Here is an 18,051-nt window from a genome sequence, read left to right as displayed (position 1 = left end):
GGGAAACAGACTTGTATACGTTACAACCCCCTCTCGGTTTTCAAAAGCGTCCGAACCGCCCCTTCATACCCCCCACCCCACCAAACCCCCCGCCTAAGGTGTCCCTCAGCAGCAAGAAGTGCCTGGCGCTTAGCGACGGGACCGCCGCGGCCGGAGCAAAAGACTCATTCATTGTAAGCGCTACACTGCGGACGAGCTGTTGAAGTTACGGGATAGCAGATCGGCAGCGTTTACACCGAAAACGGAAACTGAGGCGCTCCTCGCCCGAACAAAACTACCTCCGCTCCTGTGAAACGGGGTGGACGGTGGGGGGTAATGGGTTGGGGGCACTATATATTAGCACACTAAAGTGTACAAAGCTGAATTTTTAGTTTTTAAGAAGACGATAATCATAACAATTAAAAGTTTTACATTGTACTACGCTAGCCAAGACGGGACTGGGCACAGCATGGCACACTGACCCACACCCCGGGCAAGGATAATGCTGGCCACCAGTAAGGGGAGAACGCATGCGCACGGGGAGAACACACAGACTCTACACAGCAGGACACACTCAGGAGGACCAAACCAGGGTGCAAGGGCAACTAAACCCCTTGAACACAAAAACAAAGCAGTGTATTGTGAATTTAATGGGAACATCTGTCTATTATATAATACCTTTCCAATCTATATGTTATATAGTGCCTTTCACATCTATCTATCTATCTATCTATCTATCTATCTATCTATCTATCTATCTATCTATCTATCTATCTATTATATAGTGCCTTTCATATCTATCTATCTATCTATCTATCTATCTATCTATCTATCTATCTATCTATCTATCTATCTATCTATCTATCGCATATTTAACATATTTTTGCATGATATTTCAGGGTTCCATATCATACTGTCATAATTTCCGTTGTGGTTGGGCCCTCAATGTCTGACCCAAAACAGTTATTTTTGGTGAGGAAAAAAATCTTTGACTTGATGCTTTGTGAGTTGACCACTTGGCTGTTTAGGCCCATGCAAGTGCACTCTTAAAAACTAAGGTTGCCGGAGTGTTTTTTCAGAGAGATGCCATTTTTGGTTCTTAAAAGACCCATGTGTATGAAGGTTCAGTGTATTTAGATGTTTTTGCACAGTCCATATCCATGCATAGACGGTAACAGATTTATGAAATACAAATGTTTTGTAATGGTTCTTGATTTTAAAAGGACGCTTGCTGCCTATGTACAAAAGTACCTCAGGCTAAGTCCAGGTTTTCTTACTCTGTTAAAAAAGTTTTTCAAAAGACAAATAACCAGATTTGTATGAAAAGAATCCTTGACAGAATAAAATAGTACAATGGCTCTACAGTGTAAGGAATGGCACAGCCCAGTAAAGAAGCATATATTACTATTAAGGAGCCAGTATTGCAGATTAGGCATCAGCAGTATTCATGGACATTTTTTCCAAGTTTGGGAATATTATAATGACCCTAAAGTTACACCCACATTTCCAAAAAAAAAAAAAAAATTTAAAAACATATAGAAAGTAAAGTGGGGACTAATTTGTGCCGAGAATAAAGACGTCCTAAACCGTTCTATGTATAGTGGCCCTTGTCCCCTTTTGAGCCAGTGCCCACCAGTAGGTGTGTATGCGCCCCGATGTGGACTGGCGCCGGCCCGTCTACGCTTAGTTCCTGCTTTATGTCCGATGCTCCCCAAGAACAGAAAATTGGATTAAACGATGTCATTAAATGGGAACTCTTTTGTGCGCAGATTTTAATGCAGGCGTTTTAATTAAATGGAGCTTGTTATTGTGTTCCCTCGCCCAATGATCATCTAGATCCAGATGACGCCTGATGTGTCCTTTTTGTGTAGTGGACGACAACATATATGAATCTTCGTTTAATCTGAATTTATCTAAAAGGGCTGTGGCGTTTGGTGGTCAGCATTTCAGAAATAGTACTGTATTCTTTACTTTATTTCAGCGCTTTAAACAAACGCAGTGCCCTCCTCAGCGGGCAAAGTCAATTTGCGGATTTCCTTGGGGACAAAGCGTTTTTCTTTTTGTCTCCCCGCGGCGTCTGACGCGGCTTTAAAAGCCTCACGGGACCGCGCATTGCGCGTCTTCGCGCTTCAGCAGTTTGGCGAGCGTTTGTCTCCCCCTAGTGGAAGATGGTGAGCATGAGGCGGATTTCACCTAAAAGCCTGGTGCAGTATTTATTAGGTTATGGAAAGGGTAGTTCGGTGGAAGGCAAAAATGTATGAGCTGCTGGTTGTGTCTGAACATCACGGTGAAAACTGACATTGTCCTAAACTGCAGCATAGACAGGACGCTTTGTCTGCTCATGATCATGATGATCATGTTCAAACAAGACACCCCAAAGACCACCCAGAAATGTAACAGGGTATGTGGTGTTGTATGATGTCAAGGTAGCATGATGACTTGCGGCTGTGCAGAGTGTGTCACGTTGCCATCATGTTGGTCAGAGACTTTGACAAAGGAACGTTGGCCAATCATATTCCTGCTTCTCCTTCTCCTCTTGTTGGTGTCAACATTAAACTCACCTGTGCCACCTGTGCCACCATTCTGCCCTGGCCTATAGTCAATTCAGTTGGAATCGTCACATCATTAGAAACAACTGTGGACAGTCCACAGTCATTGAGTGGAAACGGTGACATCTGTGCCGTAATTGTGTTCAAGTTCTGCCCCCTGAGTTTACCCTTTTGGATCACAAGTGAATCACAAGGCAAACGGTGAATGAGGTACAGAAAAGGTGAATCAGGGCTGCAAATTGTTTCTAACAAAGTGAACATGGGTTAAGGGTTGGCCTAAAGGTTAAATAAATGAATTGGGGCAGCTGAGTTCTGAAAATATGGGATTTAGTGTTCAGAAAAATATGTAATAATAATAATAATAATAATAATAATGACATATTGAATATTCATGTATACAAGAGCAGTTTACAGACATCAATGACACTATTGTCATTTTCATTTTCATTTTCTAATCTGCCCAGTCCTGAACAGGGACCCTGGTGAGGATGATGAAGCCTATCACAACTAGCATTGGCCACAAGGCAGGAACAAACCCTGGACAGGGCGCCAGTCTATCACAGGGCAAACACACACACACACACACACACTATGAACAAATTAGGGTAATCAATCCTCTTATCTTGCATGTCTTTGGACTGTGGGAGAAAACTGGAGCACCAGGAGAAAACCACAAAGACATGAAGAGAACAAGCAAACTGCTCACCAGGAGGACTCCGAACGTGAACCCTGGTGTCTGTACAGTGAGGCAGGAGCACTGGGACCCTGACCTTATCCTAATATCGGCATATTATTATTATTATTATTATTATTATTATTATTATTATTATTATTATTATTGGGATTGGCTCCAGCAGACCTCCATGGCCCTGTAGTTAGGCTATAACAGGTTGGATAATGGATGGATTATTAATAATAATACACTTAGTTTAAAAATGTTATTACTACTACTACTACTGCTATTACCACTACTGCTACTAAAAATGATAATGATATTGCTACTGCTATTATTACTACTACTACTAGTAATAATAATAAAGTATGGAACATTAATGCATACAAAAGCCATTGATTACACTGATGTAATAATAATAAAAAAAACATTATATTAAACATGAATGTATGTAAGTGTTATTAAACTGCTTTTTATACATTCATGTTTAATATGATGTTATGATTATTATTATTATTATTATTATTATTATTATTATTATTATAAAATACTTAAATTTATAGAATGTTGATACTGCTATTAGTAATAATAATGGTAATGTATTGAACATGAATACATAAAAAAAGCAGATTAAAAACATCAATGACCCTATTACATTATTATTATTATCCATCCATCCATTTTCTAACCCGCTGAATCCGAATACAGGGTCACGGGGGTCTGCTGGAGCCAATCCCAGCCAACACAGGGCACAAGGCAGGAACCAATCCTGGGCAGGGTGCCAACCCACCGCAGATAATCATAATCATAATCGCAATAATGATAAATTGGTTTAAGAATGTTACTACTACTACTACTGCTACTACTAATAATAATAATGATGATGATGATGATGTTCTGTGATCTTTTTATTTTATTCTGATTTTATTCTCATTTCCTTTGTGATTTTTTTCTTTGCTATCTCAGACACAAACACAATTTGTTTAAGTCACCTTTTCACTTATTTATATTTATTATCTTTAAGTCACCCATCTCTGTCTCCGTTTGTCTTTCTTTATCTGTGTTTGTTGCCCTCCCTCCCACTTTCCATATTTATTTTTTCTCTAATAATATTAATAATAATACATGTTATTTATATAGCGCCTTTCCCATGCTCAAGTAAGAACCGTGTGCCGTGTGTGCTCTTTGTTGTTCCACCTTTGTCCCACCAATGGGACGCTTCACTTCCACATCCCAGATTTCCCAGGAGTCTTTTCTCCTGCTCCTCTAGTATTTTGCTGCCATGAAGCATATGGGCTGTGCCAGTCTGCCAGTGTCCAACACTGTGGCTCTCTTTTACACAATGAATGCTCACCTCCTCCACTTTCAGACTTTTTGTCTTCTCATTCACTGGGTTCACTGGGTGGCGTTTTATGTCCTCACGTTGCCTCGATGGCCTGGCATTGCCATTGTTTTCATGGTGTTGGCTCAAGCCAGTTTCTTATGCCATGCCTGACCTCAGGCCCCCATGACGGAGGTCAGCTGCCCGGTGGGCTCCACTCCTCTCAGCAGCAGGATGTCTGTCGAGCGTTGCTGTACTTTCTTCATTTACTAGTGTCCAGCCGGTGGACCACTCAGTTGAGACAAACAGGGGCACACACTGCATGTTTAAATCACAAGTCTGTGTGAAGAGCACCCTGGGTTTGCCTGGTGCACGAGGCGGGCTCCCCGGCCTGGGAACAGGACCCCCTCATTTACATTCAATGGTGGGTCTGTCTTCTTGCTCTTATTTGCCTTCCATTGTGTTGAGATAGCAGCTCCCATCCCGAGCTCTCACAAAGAGATCCCCCCGGCCTTTAAATCTCCAAAGCTCATTAGCAGCCCACTGACCAAACTTCTGAGCTTTGATGTGCTGGGAAAGTTTGTCCATAAAGACGCAGACAGAGGCGACGATCTCCTCCACCACCAGCCGATGCCTGCGTGTGAAAGGCAAACGGAGAGCTTCTCAAGAAAAAAAACAAATGTTTAAGTAAGTTGATTAGAAAAAGATCAGTTTGAAGAAAGCTTCTGAGCGTCTGCATGTGCTACCTGGGCAGACACGGCCATCAGTGGACCAGTTAAAGAACCTGAGCATCTCGGGCAAACAAATAAAGAATAGAAATGGTGGATCAGGCCGGGAGCCCCCCCAGTGACGCATCACAAAGGTCACCACTGTGAGTAAAAGACAACGCAAATACACAACGGCGGTGGATCGAAGTGAGGCTTCTGTGATCAGTGCATTATGGGAATGAATAATCAATGCAAACAATTTATAAAGACCCTCCATTCATCTGTCCAGGACTCGCATTTCTTCGGTCAGATGGAAGATGGTGCAGAAAGTGGGAGTAAAAGGATCAGAACGGCAAAGCTTCAAAGCCGAAATGCAGACGTCACCTGACATAAACGATAAACGTTATTTACAGAAAAGAGCGGCGCCGCTCACCAATTCTGCAAACTAACAGACCTGGGGGGCGCTGACTGTCAGGCCATCGATGGGACAAAGGTGGGCCAAGAAAGGTGCAGAAGAGCACACACGGCACACAGTGTCAGTCTCTAAGTCCGTCTGTCTGTCTGTGTGTCCCAATGCTGTCTGTATGTCTGTCTGTCTGTGTGTCTCAATGCCTGTGCGTTCATCCATCTGACTGTCTTCTTTGTCTGTATGCCAGTCCACTTGTTTTTCTGTCTGTCCTTCTGTATGTCTGTATGTTAGTCCATCTGTTCATCTGTTTGTGTGTCTGTCCCAATGGCGGTCCGGTCATCCGGTCATATGTTTGTCTGTCTGTTCGTCTGTCCATCCTTTTGTCTGTCTGTACACCTGCCCGTTTGTCTGTCTTGATGTCTAAATAGCTGTACATTAGTCCATCTGACTGTCTGTCTGTCTGTCTGTCAGTCTGTTTAATCTTCTGTATGTCTGCATGTGAGTCCATCTGTTTGTCTGGTCTGACTGTCTGTCTGTCTCAATGCCAGTCCGGTCATCCATCTGTATGTCTGTATGTTAATCTGTCTGTTGGTCGATCTGTCCTTTAGTCTGTCTGTACACATTTCTGTTTGTCCGTCAGAATGGCTGAATGTTAGTCCATCTGTTCGTCCATCTGTCTGTCTGTCTATATGGCAGTGCGTTTCTTCTTCTGTCTGTCCTTCTCTATGTCTGTATGTTCGTCCATCTGCCTGCCTGTCTGTCTGTCTGTCTGCCTGTCTGTATGCTTGTCCTCTTGTCTGTCTGTATGTCTCAGTGTCTTTATATTTGCCCATCTGTCTGTCTGTCTGTCTGTATGTTAGTTTCTTTATATGTGTGTATGTTAGTCCATCTGTTCGTCTGTCCGTGTGTCTCAATGCCTGTGCATTCATCCATCTGTCTGTCTGTCTGTCTGCTTGTCCTCTTGTCTGCCTGTCTGTCTATATGGCAGTGCATTTCTTCTTCTGTCTGTCCTTCTCTATGTCTGTATGTTCGTCCATCTGCCTGTCTGTATGTTTGTCCTCTTGTCAAACTGTATGTCTCAGTGACTTTATATTTGTCCATCTGTCTGTCTGTCTGATAGATAGATAGATAGATAGATAGATAGATACTTTATTAATCCCAAGGGGAAATTCACATAATCCAGCAGCAGTATACTGATACAAAAAACAATATTAAATTAAATAGAAATAAAAATGAAAAAATTTAAAATAAAATTAATGTTCGCATTTACCCCCTCAGGTGGAATTGAAGAGTCACATAGTGTGGGGTCTCCTCAGTCTGTCAGTGGAGCAGGATGGTGACAGCAGTCTGTCACTGAAGCTGCTCCTCTGTCTGGAGATGATCCTGTTCAGTGGATGCAGTGGATTCTCCATGATTGACAGGAGTCTGCTCAGCGCCAGTCGCTCTGCCACAGATGTTAAACTGTCCAACTTTAATCCTACAATAGAGCCTGCCTTCTTAACAGGTTTGTCCAGGCGTGAGGCGACTTTCATCTTTATGCTGCCACCCCAGCACACCACCGCGTAGAAGAGGGCGTTCGCCACAACCGCCTGGTAGAACATCTGCAGCATCTATCTGTGTGTCTCAATACCTGTATGGCCGTCCATCTGTATGTCTGCATGTTAGTCTGCCTGCTTGTCCGTCTGTCAGTTGCACTGGAAATCAAGCACATTAATTAAAGAAAGAAGCGTTTCCTCTACTGGGACAGGTTTAATAAAACCTTTTGCAGGAGAAAATCTGCTCATTGAGTCTTTCATTTCTCCTCAGCAAGGCATTAGAGGGAGCATCCAGCATGGCCGTCTGTCACAGCCTGGTCAGAATGATCAAAACACAAAGGGTGGTCACTGAATTTCCATACAGCGTCCATATCAGTGCACACGTTTTACTCTGGCTGGTTTCCGTGGCTTACACATCAGATCGCTTAGGAAGTAAAAGTCTCTTTTTGTTACACTCCTGCTCTTCTTATATCTTTAGGTTTAACTATTAATCCTTGAAATGATATTTCTGCGTATGTAAGGACTACCCAGTTTTTTATTTAAAGGACCTCTTCTGATTTCTTAATCAGTCAGTCATTTCCCAACCCGCTATATTGATCCCACGCTCACTCGCCTGACCTCAATCCAATAGAACACCTCTGGGTGGGACGTTACGTTTGGGTCCATCCGACACCTCAGACTGTCCAGGAGCTCAGTGATGCTATGGTCCAGATCTGGGAGGAGATCCCCATGTAGGACACCATCCGTCATCTCATTAGGACGTTATCAGGCAAGTAGGGGGGCCATACAAACTACCGAGTAGGATTTGGAGTTACTGCAATGAAATTTTGGCACAATGGACTCGCCTGCCTGCCTCATCATTTTGTCCCTTTGATTTTGGGGGTGTCTTTGAGTTCAGCCCTCTCTCTGTCGGTTGATCGTTTTCATTCCCATCACACGATGTGCCATCCTTTCGTTCCTAACACATTACCAGTCCATAGCAGTAGAGACAGCCGGCAGGATTTGTTTTCCCCTTTAGATCCGATGTGTTTTCCGAGTGTTCCTTTCATTTTTTTTGAACAGTTTATGTGTTTCGTTTTATCGCCCATTTACATTTTTATTCCTGTGAGTGGCTGTGTATGTAGAGGTCCCCGTGCACTGCAGGGCCTACAAAGCTGTTAAGATGGCCCTGACCATAGCTGACTGGTGTGAGCAGATGCCGCTGTAACTGGACTTTCTAGACAGACACTGGCTCATGTCTGATGGTGCATGAAGATTCATGAGGGGATCTTTCAGGACAAACAAACGAGAAGAAGAAGATCTCTCTTATGTTTAGCGACAATAGTAATATCAGTGGCCACATTGGCTGATCCTTCCCTCCGCTCATGTTCTGTTTCTACCTCAAGCTGACCGGCCGCGGGCTTCAGAAGGCACTTTCTACGGACGCACCCGTCTGCTTTTGATCTCCGCCGGCTCACCCTGCAGCCGCAGTATCTTACAATCAAGACAACCCTTCGTGTTTTCTTTTGGATGACTGAAGGAAAGTCAACACGGCGCCACAACAAAGCGGGCCCTCTTTGTGTCTGTGAGCCCTCGCTTTGCCGCGTCGCTCGGCTCCTGCTCTCTGAATGGCTTCTCAAATCTCCGTGACGTTTGTTTTTGTCTAAGCCCCGCAAGCGGAGCGCCACATGGCACGGGTCGGTGCAAATGTCAGCGCCGATGTGCCCGGCTGAACAGCAAAGTACCCGGGATTACTTGGTCTTCTGAGGCTTGGGGACAACCCAGGAAGTTGAGGGAGGGGGTGGTCAAGGGGGTCTGACGTTTTACAGTTCAGCCTTTTTGAACTGGCAGGCCCTTCATTGTTCATGTGAATCAATTAGTCGCCCGTTTGTATGGTGACTGTAATTGTGATAACACAAATGGCTGCAGCGTGACAATGATGACTGCAATGAGTAAATTCAAACAGGAAAGTCAAGATGGTTAGAGACAAAATAAGGTGGACGCACTCAAGACGCCAGCGCTGGGAGCTTAAAAAGCCACAGATAAGAGGTCAGTGTGCCAGTAAAGGGGAAATGACCTTCCATAGCCCCCAAAGTGGGGACTGCCATTCATGAGAGTGGAGTGAAAACACTTAGGGACAGTTTGGGTACAAAACTGTGGCCACCGGGGTAGGGAAGGTCTGTCACACACTCTGGACAGACCACCTAATTAACCTCTAAAGACACCACCAGAAAGGGGTCTCAGTGCCAATACGGAGTGCTCTGCTACTGCCCTCTAGTGGCGGTCCAATACAAGTCTCTAGGAGAGGCCAGTCTGAGCAATGCACTTGGATAAAGAAACACAGCTTTTTATTATATAGTGCCTTTCATACAGTATCTATTTATATTAAACTCTATCTATCTATCTATCATTTAATAAGGCCTTAAAAAAGCCATGAGGCAGCAGCACCAACCACTGCGTCACTTATCATGATGACAAGTTTAGATCTCTTCTGTATGTTCCAGTGAACAGAACGCTGTAATTTGACCTTTGCTGATGTCAGTAATTGATAAAAACGATCAACAAGCCAGGATGTTAAACTTATGAAGAGATCTGTGCAATTCATAAATTGGCCAAAGTCTACATTACAAACTCATATCCCCCTACTTCAACAACATCTATCTATCTATCTATCTATCTATCTATCTATCTATCTATCTATCTATCTATCTATCTATCTATTATATAGTGCCTTTCATGTCTATCTATCTATCTATCTATCTATCTATCTATCTATCTATCTATCTATCTATCTATTGTGACAGAATTAGGGTTTTCTCGCACCCTTGTGACCTCAGACCACACGTCAGACACCAGGTAAAAGTCCAAATAATTATTTATTATAATAATAATGTGCACAAAGCACGCTCCTCTCCACAATACTCAATAAACCAATCCTCCACTCCCAGACGCTTAGCCACCCTGCCTCGCAACTCAGCTCGTCTATCTGGGATTTCCCACAGTCCTTTATACTGCTTAACCCGGAAGTGTTTCACCCTCTCTTTCCATGTGACCTGGAACACTTCCGGGTCAAATAAAAATTCCTTTTTTGTTCACCCAGGAAGCACATCGTTCTCTTTGTCCATGTGACTATGACATACTTCCTGGGCGTAAGGTAAATAGTCTCTGGGCCTCCCTGCAACAACTCCTGGCTGCCCCCATGGTATCCAGCAGGGCTGTGAATAAAGACTATAATGTCCATAATGCCCTGCTGGTCTTCGGGGCACCTCCATACTGCAGGGAGGGCTCCACCTGGCGGCGTGGGGGTATTGGCCGGGATGAACAGCTGGCCGTACATCACACTATCTATCTATCTATCTATCTATCTATCTATCTATCTATCTATCTATCTATCTATCTATCTATCTATCTATCTATCTAGACGTTGCAGATCTTTCTTCTTCGCTTAGTCGTTGCTTACTTTCCTTATTATCAGAATTTACACATAGATTATTATTGTTCTTTTTTGCATTTTTTTCTCTCCAGTGCTTTTGGGTCTCTTTTCCACACACTGCTCTTTCTTCTTCGCTTAGTTGTGGACATGTCATCTTTAACTTATAAATTATTTTAGAGCTGCTCTTTCTTCTTTGCTTAGTCGTTTTTGAAGTTCTAGTCAATGACTGAGAGGTTAGATGATCGTGAGCTTGTTTGAAAATGTTTGTAAGTAGGATTTGACTTGCCAAGGTCACCGTCTCATGGGACTGGCTTCTAAAGGATGTCAGTATGATGTGACTTGACAGTGTCACCGGATGTGAAAGTGTCTCTCTGTCTCTCTTCAAAAGATCACATTTTTTTTATAATAGAGAAATTGCACAGCTCTGCCTCTTGTGGCCATCTCTCACAGAATTTCATTTTGAGCCTTATTTCAGTATTAAAGGAACTAGTGCTGCCCTGTAGTGGCCATTCCTGTAATTCTTTAGTCAGTTAATCAGTCCATCATTTTCTAAACAGCTTTGTCCTGAACAGGGTCATGGGGGGTGCTGGAGCCTATCCCAGCTAGCATAGGGCACAAAAAAGGTAGAAACCCTGGACAGGGCGCCAGACCTTCACACACACACACACACCAACTACACACTAAGGCCAATTTAGCATAACTTGCATGTCTTTGGGCAGTAGGAGGAAATCCACGCAGACATAGGGAGAATATGCAAACTCCACACATTGAGGCACAGAGCTACCACCATGCCACCGGGCTGCCCTTACAATTCTTTAGTGGTCCTCAGTTCCTGACCTTTTACAAGAGAGTTTCTTGAAGTGTCCACAAACTTGGACAAAGTGTTAGAAGACACAGCGCTGGAGTAACGTGTCCTGTGACACCGCTTCTAGGACATGCCCCCTATTAACCCAGTGCCACATCATAACAGCCAGTGCTCAAAATGGTGGCTAGATTCAAACATAGGTTTAGCAAGAAAATAAATGGAAACTAATCCAGTTTATCAACAAAGCTTATACAGCTCAAGAAAAATGTATGAAACCTCACCTATTGTATTAAGATCACAATGTTATTTTGCAGCCAGTTAGGATTGTTATGCAAAGTCAAGGAGAAGTGCATGACAGGTGACATCATTGCGGCAACAGTATACTGTAAATGTCTGTTTTATGTGCTTGCTGGTTTATCAAGATTGTGAACACTGAAACAGTTCTGAGCGAGTGCAGTTAAAACATCTCTGAGGTTTACAACTTAAAACGTCTTGAATTTCGGTTAACATCTTCATTTTTTTGATCCCCCAGTTTTTGACTTTTGGACCTTTCTCGTGATTCCTGCATTTACAGACCCTGTGGCCTGCCATGTCACTTCATCAGTGACAGAACAAAGAGGGGAGCGTGAAGTTCAAAACCATAAGAGAACCCTTTTACGGTGGTGATGGTATGCCACCCTGTCCCTGCCGGTCTCCCACCCAGTCATGACTGATCACATTGAATAAGCTTTTAGATTTTTGTTAAGAAAGAATCCTAAAACTCAAACATCTGTGTCAAATTTATCAAGCATCTTGGAGTTACTCCCTGGAATTGCACTAAAAGTCTGACTGGCAATAGAATGTGTCCTCCCTCAGAGTAGGACCTGTGAAGCAATTATGAGGAGTCCTACAGAGTCTCCCAGCAAGGAGGAGGAGATGACATTTCAGAATAAATGATTTTACAACACCCCGAGCTGCAAGTTACTCATGATGACGTTTTGTAGCTTTCTGATAATAACGCTAAGGCTTGATCAAAATATAATAATAATATTCAAAGAAGAAGAAGGAAAATATAATAAGGTAGGATGTAGCGCCAAGCTGCATGTTACTGTGGCTACCACAGCAACGTCAAGAATTACAATAGTAGCCACCATGTTATCCAGAATATATGCAGGGCTGGATGGATGACTGACAGCAAAACGGCACACAACTACACTGAGCTCTGCATTCCACAAATGAGCCTGAGTGGGAGGGGCCCCTAATAGTGCTGCTGTAGCCCCGCCCCCGGGCCTATACAAGTCTGTAAAATCTTCAGGACCGCTACTGAGGCATTGATGTGTGCTGGTGGTTGAAGTGCATTTGGAGCTCCAGGTGTGTGTGTGTGTGTGTGTGTGTAGGTTGTGGCACCCCTAGATGTCCAAAGAGGGTGGTCAGCATTAAACTTCACCCCTCTGTTAATATTAGCATGCCCATAATCAGGGCCGTCTTAATGCATGGGCACTCTGGCCAGTTGCCCGGGGTCCCCATGCTAATCTCTGTATGCTGTAATTTGCTGAGTGGTTGTGTAGGTAGGGACCCCCATGCACTGCTTTGCCTGGGGGCCTATAATGCTGTTAAGATGGCCCTTCCCATAATTAATCAACTTACTCAGACTGTAATCACCATTCCAAAATTTTGGGCGTGGGTACTCCGTGCCACCCCCACCAAGATGCCACACTGACGGATGCCCACATCCCACATACTTCTCTCTGCCCCTGATTATGAGTGGTGTTATGCTTATTTTCCGTTTTTGTCATCTGTGGATTCTTTGTTATATTTTCTGTTCATTTTGTTCCATTTGTTTATTATGTACTTTGTTTTGTGTGCTCCTATGTTCCTTGTATTTTTTGGTTAGGGTGGGATCATCTCTGCATCACTAGTAAGAGACTCAACCCTTCAGACACCCATAAGCTCTGACTGGCATCAGGAGATGAGGCAAAAGGTGTGGACTACAGTCGTCTGTTAGGATTGAACAACTGGCTACAGGGTTTCTGCAAGAAGCAAGACGTCGGTTTCATCAACAGTTGGAATCTCTTTTTGGAAAGGCCGCGTCTCTTCAAGCAAGATGGCCTGCATCCAAACAGTTTTGGCGCCCGGGTCCTCTCTGAAAACATTTCGAAGGTAATTCGTTTTTCTTGACTATCTATCTCTGCTCTTAACCCCTTCTGAAATGATACTGTTGTGCCAGGACATGATGAATGTTTAATAGAGTCTTCCGTTAAAGTGCACAACATTAATACTGTAATAAGCAATCTCAATGCACGTAGAAAATCTAGGAAATACGGCATAAACTCCAATAATCTAATTAAAATTACTATTTTAGAGGAACAATGTATTAAAACTAGATTAGAAAAAAATACACACAGAGCGGCGCTAATAATAATAATTTAGTTCCTATTCCAAATATCAATAACGCATATAGTACTCATCTCTGCACCTCCAAACATTAAATATGGCACTATTGAATGTTAGAGCTTTAACTAACAAAACGTTTTTTATCAACGATCTTATTAGTGATAAAAATAGATTTATTGCACTAAATGAAACGTGGCTTAATTCAGATGCGGCTGTTTTAATCGAATCTGCCCCGATTACAGTTTTACTCGTGCAGACCGCCAGGGAAAGGGGGGGATTGGCTAACATTTACTCGAGCCGATTAAAATGTAAAGATGTCAGTTTTGGTAAGTTCAAGTCCTTTGAGTATCTCGCCGTTGTTATCCATGGAGATTCTCACGTTCTAGTACTATCCGTGTATAGACCTCCTAAATATAACGCGCTTTTTGAGGAATTCTCTGACTTAATGTCAATTTTAATTACTAACTATGACACACTCCTAATAGTTGGCGACTTTAATTTTCATATAGATAATCAGTGTGATCTAAAAGTAAAAGAATTTATGAACCTCCTGGATTCTTTTGATTTGAGACAACTCATAAATCAGCCTACACATAAAGCAGGTCATACGTTAGACTTAGTGATTACTAAAGGACTGAAAGTTGATATAAAACAGATCATTGATATTGGTCTATCAGACCATTTTCTTCTACTTTTTAATATAGAAATAATGATAAAAAACACTCATGAGAAGCATATTGTTAAAAACGCTTCTTTGACTCGCAGCAGCTTTAAAACTTACAAACATTTTAAGCAATCAGTCCGTTTATAGTGCCAGCTATAATAGCGAGGACAATGTAAATAGTAAGGTGGAAAGATTTAATACTAAAGTGAGAGCTGCTGTTGACATAGTTGCACCTGAAAAGACAGTGAAAAATCTTCTAGCATTGTTATACCATGGAAGACCCAAAGAGTGTCTGATTTAAAGAGAACATGCCGTAGAGCTGAGCGTCAATGGAGGAAGACTAAACTTACTATCCACTATGAAATATTAAAAGTCAAAATAACAGAATACAATAACACTGTCCGTCTTGAGAGACGCTGCTATTTCTCTAAGATTATAAATAACAATGCTAGTAATCCCAGAGTCTTATTTTCTACAATTGATCGCCTACTAAACCCAGGTAACTCAAAGGAATGCCTCCTAAGTACTTCCAGTGAAACCTGTGAGGCTGTCGCTGTATTTTCAATCAAAAATTAATGATATTAGAAATAACATAGTATATCCCTCCAACACTAAGGATCCTCCTAAACCCCAGCATCCTGTTATAAACAAATTAAACTCTTTCACTAGGATAGATTTACCTGATTTACAAAAATAATCTCTCAATTAAAACCCTCCACCTGCGTCCTTGACCCGATACCAACAAGGTTTTTCAAAGAAGTATCAGGCGTGCTAATTGATAATGTTCTTGACATAGTAAATTCGTCACTAGATACGGGGGTCTTCCCAGACTGTCTTAAGACTGCTGTAGTTAAACCCCTACTTAAGAAACATAATCTTGACCCTCAGCTCTTGAAAATTTTAGACCCATCTCTAACCTGCCTTTCTTAAGTAAAGTTCTGGAGAAGGCAGTCATTATGCAGTTAAATGACCACCTAAATAAACATGCTATTCTTGATAAATTTCAGTCGGGTTTTAGAACAAATCACAGCACAGAAACTGCACTCGTTAAAGTAGTAAATGACTTGGGTAAATGCAGACAGAGGCCATTTATCTGTTCTCATCCTCTTAGATCTGAGTGCTGCATTTGACACCATTGATCACAATATTCTTAGAAATCGCCTTAGTCAATGGGTGGGCCTCTCTGGCAGTGTCTTAAATTGGTTTGAATCCTACCTGACAGGGAGAAAATTTTTGTTAGTTGTGGAATTACAACTCAAGACACATGATATCCAATATGGTGTTCCACAAGGCTCTATCCTGGGTCCGCTGTTATTCTCAATCTACATGCTTCCGTTAGGTCAGATTATCTCAGGGCACAACGTGAGCTACCACAGCTATGCTGATGACACACAGCTGTACTTATCAATAGCACCTGATGACCCGATTCTATTGATTCACTAACACAATGTCTGACTTGTATCTCAGAATGGATGAATAGTAATTTTCTCAAGTTAAATAAAGAGAAAACTGAAATTTTAGTGATCAGCAATAATGGATACAATGAGGCTATTAGAAATAAACTGGATACATTAGGATTAAAAGTCAAGACGGAGGTAAAAAGCTTAGGGGTAATTGTTGACTGTAATCTGAATTTTAAATCACATATTAATCAGATCATTAGGACAGCATTTTTCACTTAAGAAACATAAGTAAAGTTAGACCTCTTATATCACTGAAAGATGCTGAGAAATTAGTTCACGCGTTTGTTTTCAGTCGACTAGATTACTGTAACGCACTCCTCTCTGGACTACCCAAAAAAGATATAAATCGTTTGCAACTAGTGCAGAATGGAGCTGCTAGAATCCTAACTAGGAGAAGAAAATCAGAACACATCTCTCCAGTTTTAATGTCACTACACTGGTCATCTGTGTCATTCAGGATTGACTTTAAAATTCTGCTTATGGTTTATAAAGCCTTAAATAATCTCGCTCCATCGTATATATATATATTTTTTTTTTCTGTCCACCCTGGCCATCGGACCTTATTCTTATTCTATGTTAATTAATGTTGACTTATTTTATTTTCTTACTTTGTCTTTTATTTTTCTATTCCTCAGTATGTAAAGCACTTTGAGCTACTTTTTGTATGAAAATGTGCTATAGAAATAAATGTTGCTGTTGTTGTTGTCAAGTGTGACGCGTGATGCCAATTTTCACTCCCCGTGGTGTCACATTCATTCACCATGTTATAGTCACCAATGCAGGATGACCTAAAATATCAATTGGCATTTAATTGACCTTCTCAGGCTTGGATGACAAAAAAAAAAACAATGAAAAGCAGTGGAGTCCATGCTTCCCTCCAGTCTGCCAGTGAGAGTGAGGAGTCACATCTGGCATTGCAGTCTGCTGGAATACTCAGAGCCGTCTTAACAGCATTATAGACCCCAGGGCAGAGCAGTACACTGGCACCCCTACTTACCAAACCACTCAGCAAGTCAAAACATACAGAGATTAGCATGGGGCCCCTATGCTCATGGGGCAACTACCCAGCATGCCCATGCATTAGGATGGCCCTGGTAATAATACTTATATAGTAGGTGATGGCCATCCAGAAGTGTGCTTCTAAAGTCCGGTCCTGGAGGACCACCGTAGCTGCAGGTTTTCATTCTAACCCTTTCTTAATGAGTGTCCTGTTTGTGCTGCTAATTAACTTCTTGTGAATTAATTTTAATTGAATTGCTTTTTAAGATTTGTTCCCCTGAATTTCTACATTGTTCCTCTGAATTGCTTCATTTCTTTCCTTAAATGGCACCCAAACTGAAATGAAATGTGAAGTGATCGAGCCAACAGAAGACCAACTAAGTCAGGGCCTCAAACTCCAACCAATTTCACTCCAACTAGCAGCTTAATGAGGTGCCAGTTCTTGTCTTTAATTAAACCCGTTCTTGAATTTTGTGGCTTGTTGCTGCTCTTGTGGTGCAATACCAGACATTTTCAAAATTGTTGTTTTTCTCTTTTCAAAGAGCACCTTTAAAATTTTTTGTGGACCTGAGCAGATCAGCATTCCTGAGACCTCCACCTTTCTTTATTTTCAAATATTGTATGATGGACACCAGTTGTTTTGGCTCATTAATGTTTGGCTGCTAATTAAGGAAAAAGAAACCATTAACGGGTCTGAGTCTTCAAGAGCAAATCAATTAAAATTAGTTAAAAATAAGTTAATTAGCACCCAAAACAGGTCACTCATTAAGAAAAGGGTTAGAATGAAAACCTGCAGCCATGGCGTTCCTCCAGGACTGGACTTTGCGACCCCTTTTCTAAAGGACCCACCACATGTGTGCCCACTTCCGGATTGCTCTCCCGGAATCACTTGCGGATTCCTCCCCCTCCCAGCATGCATTGCATTAGTCCTCCCAAGAATTTATTAGAAGTTAAGTTAGAAAATATGGTGACATATATAAAATTAAACACATTAATGGTGATGGCATGCCATCCTGACCTTGCCGGTCTCCCATCCGGTCTTGCGTGATCACACTGAACAAGCTTTCATTTTTTTCTGTTTTCTTAATCTGCTTACCTTGTGCATGTCACCAAATGGTCACTTTAACTCTTTCAAAACAAATTATTTTTACTTCCTTTTATC

Source organism: Polypterus senegalus, chromosome 11 (assembly GCF_016835505.1).
Source record: "Polypterus senegalus isolate Bchr_013 chromosome 11, ASM1683550v1, whole genome shotgun sequence".
In the NCBI taxonomy this organism is placed as follows: Eukaryota; Metazoa; Chordata; class Cladistia; order Polypteriformes; family Polypteridae; genus Polypterus; species Polypterus senegalus.
This window is presented reverse-complemented; position numbering follows the sequence as displayed.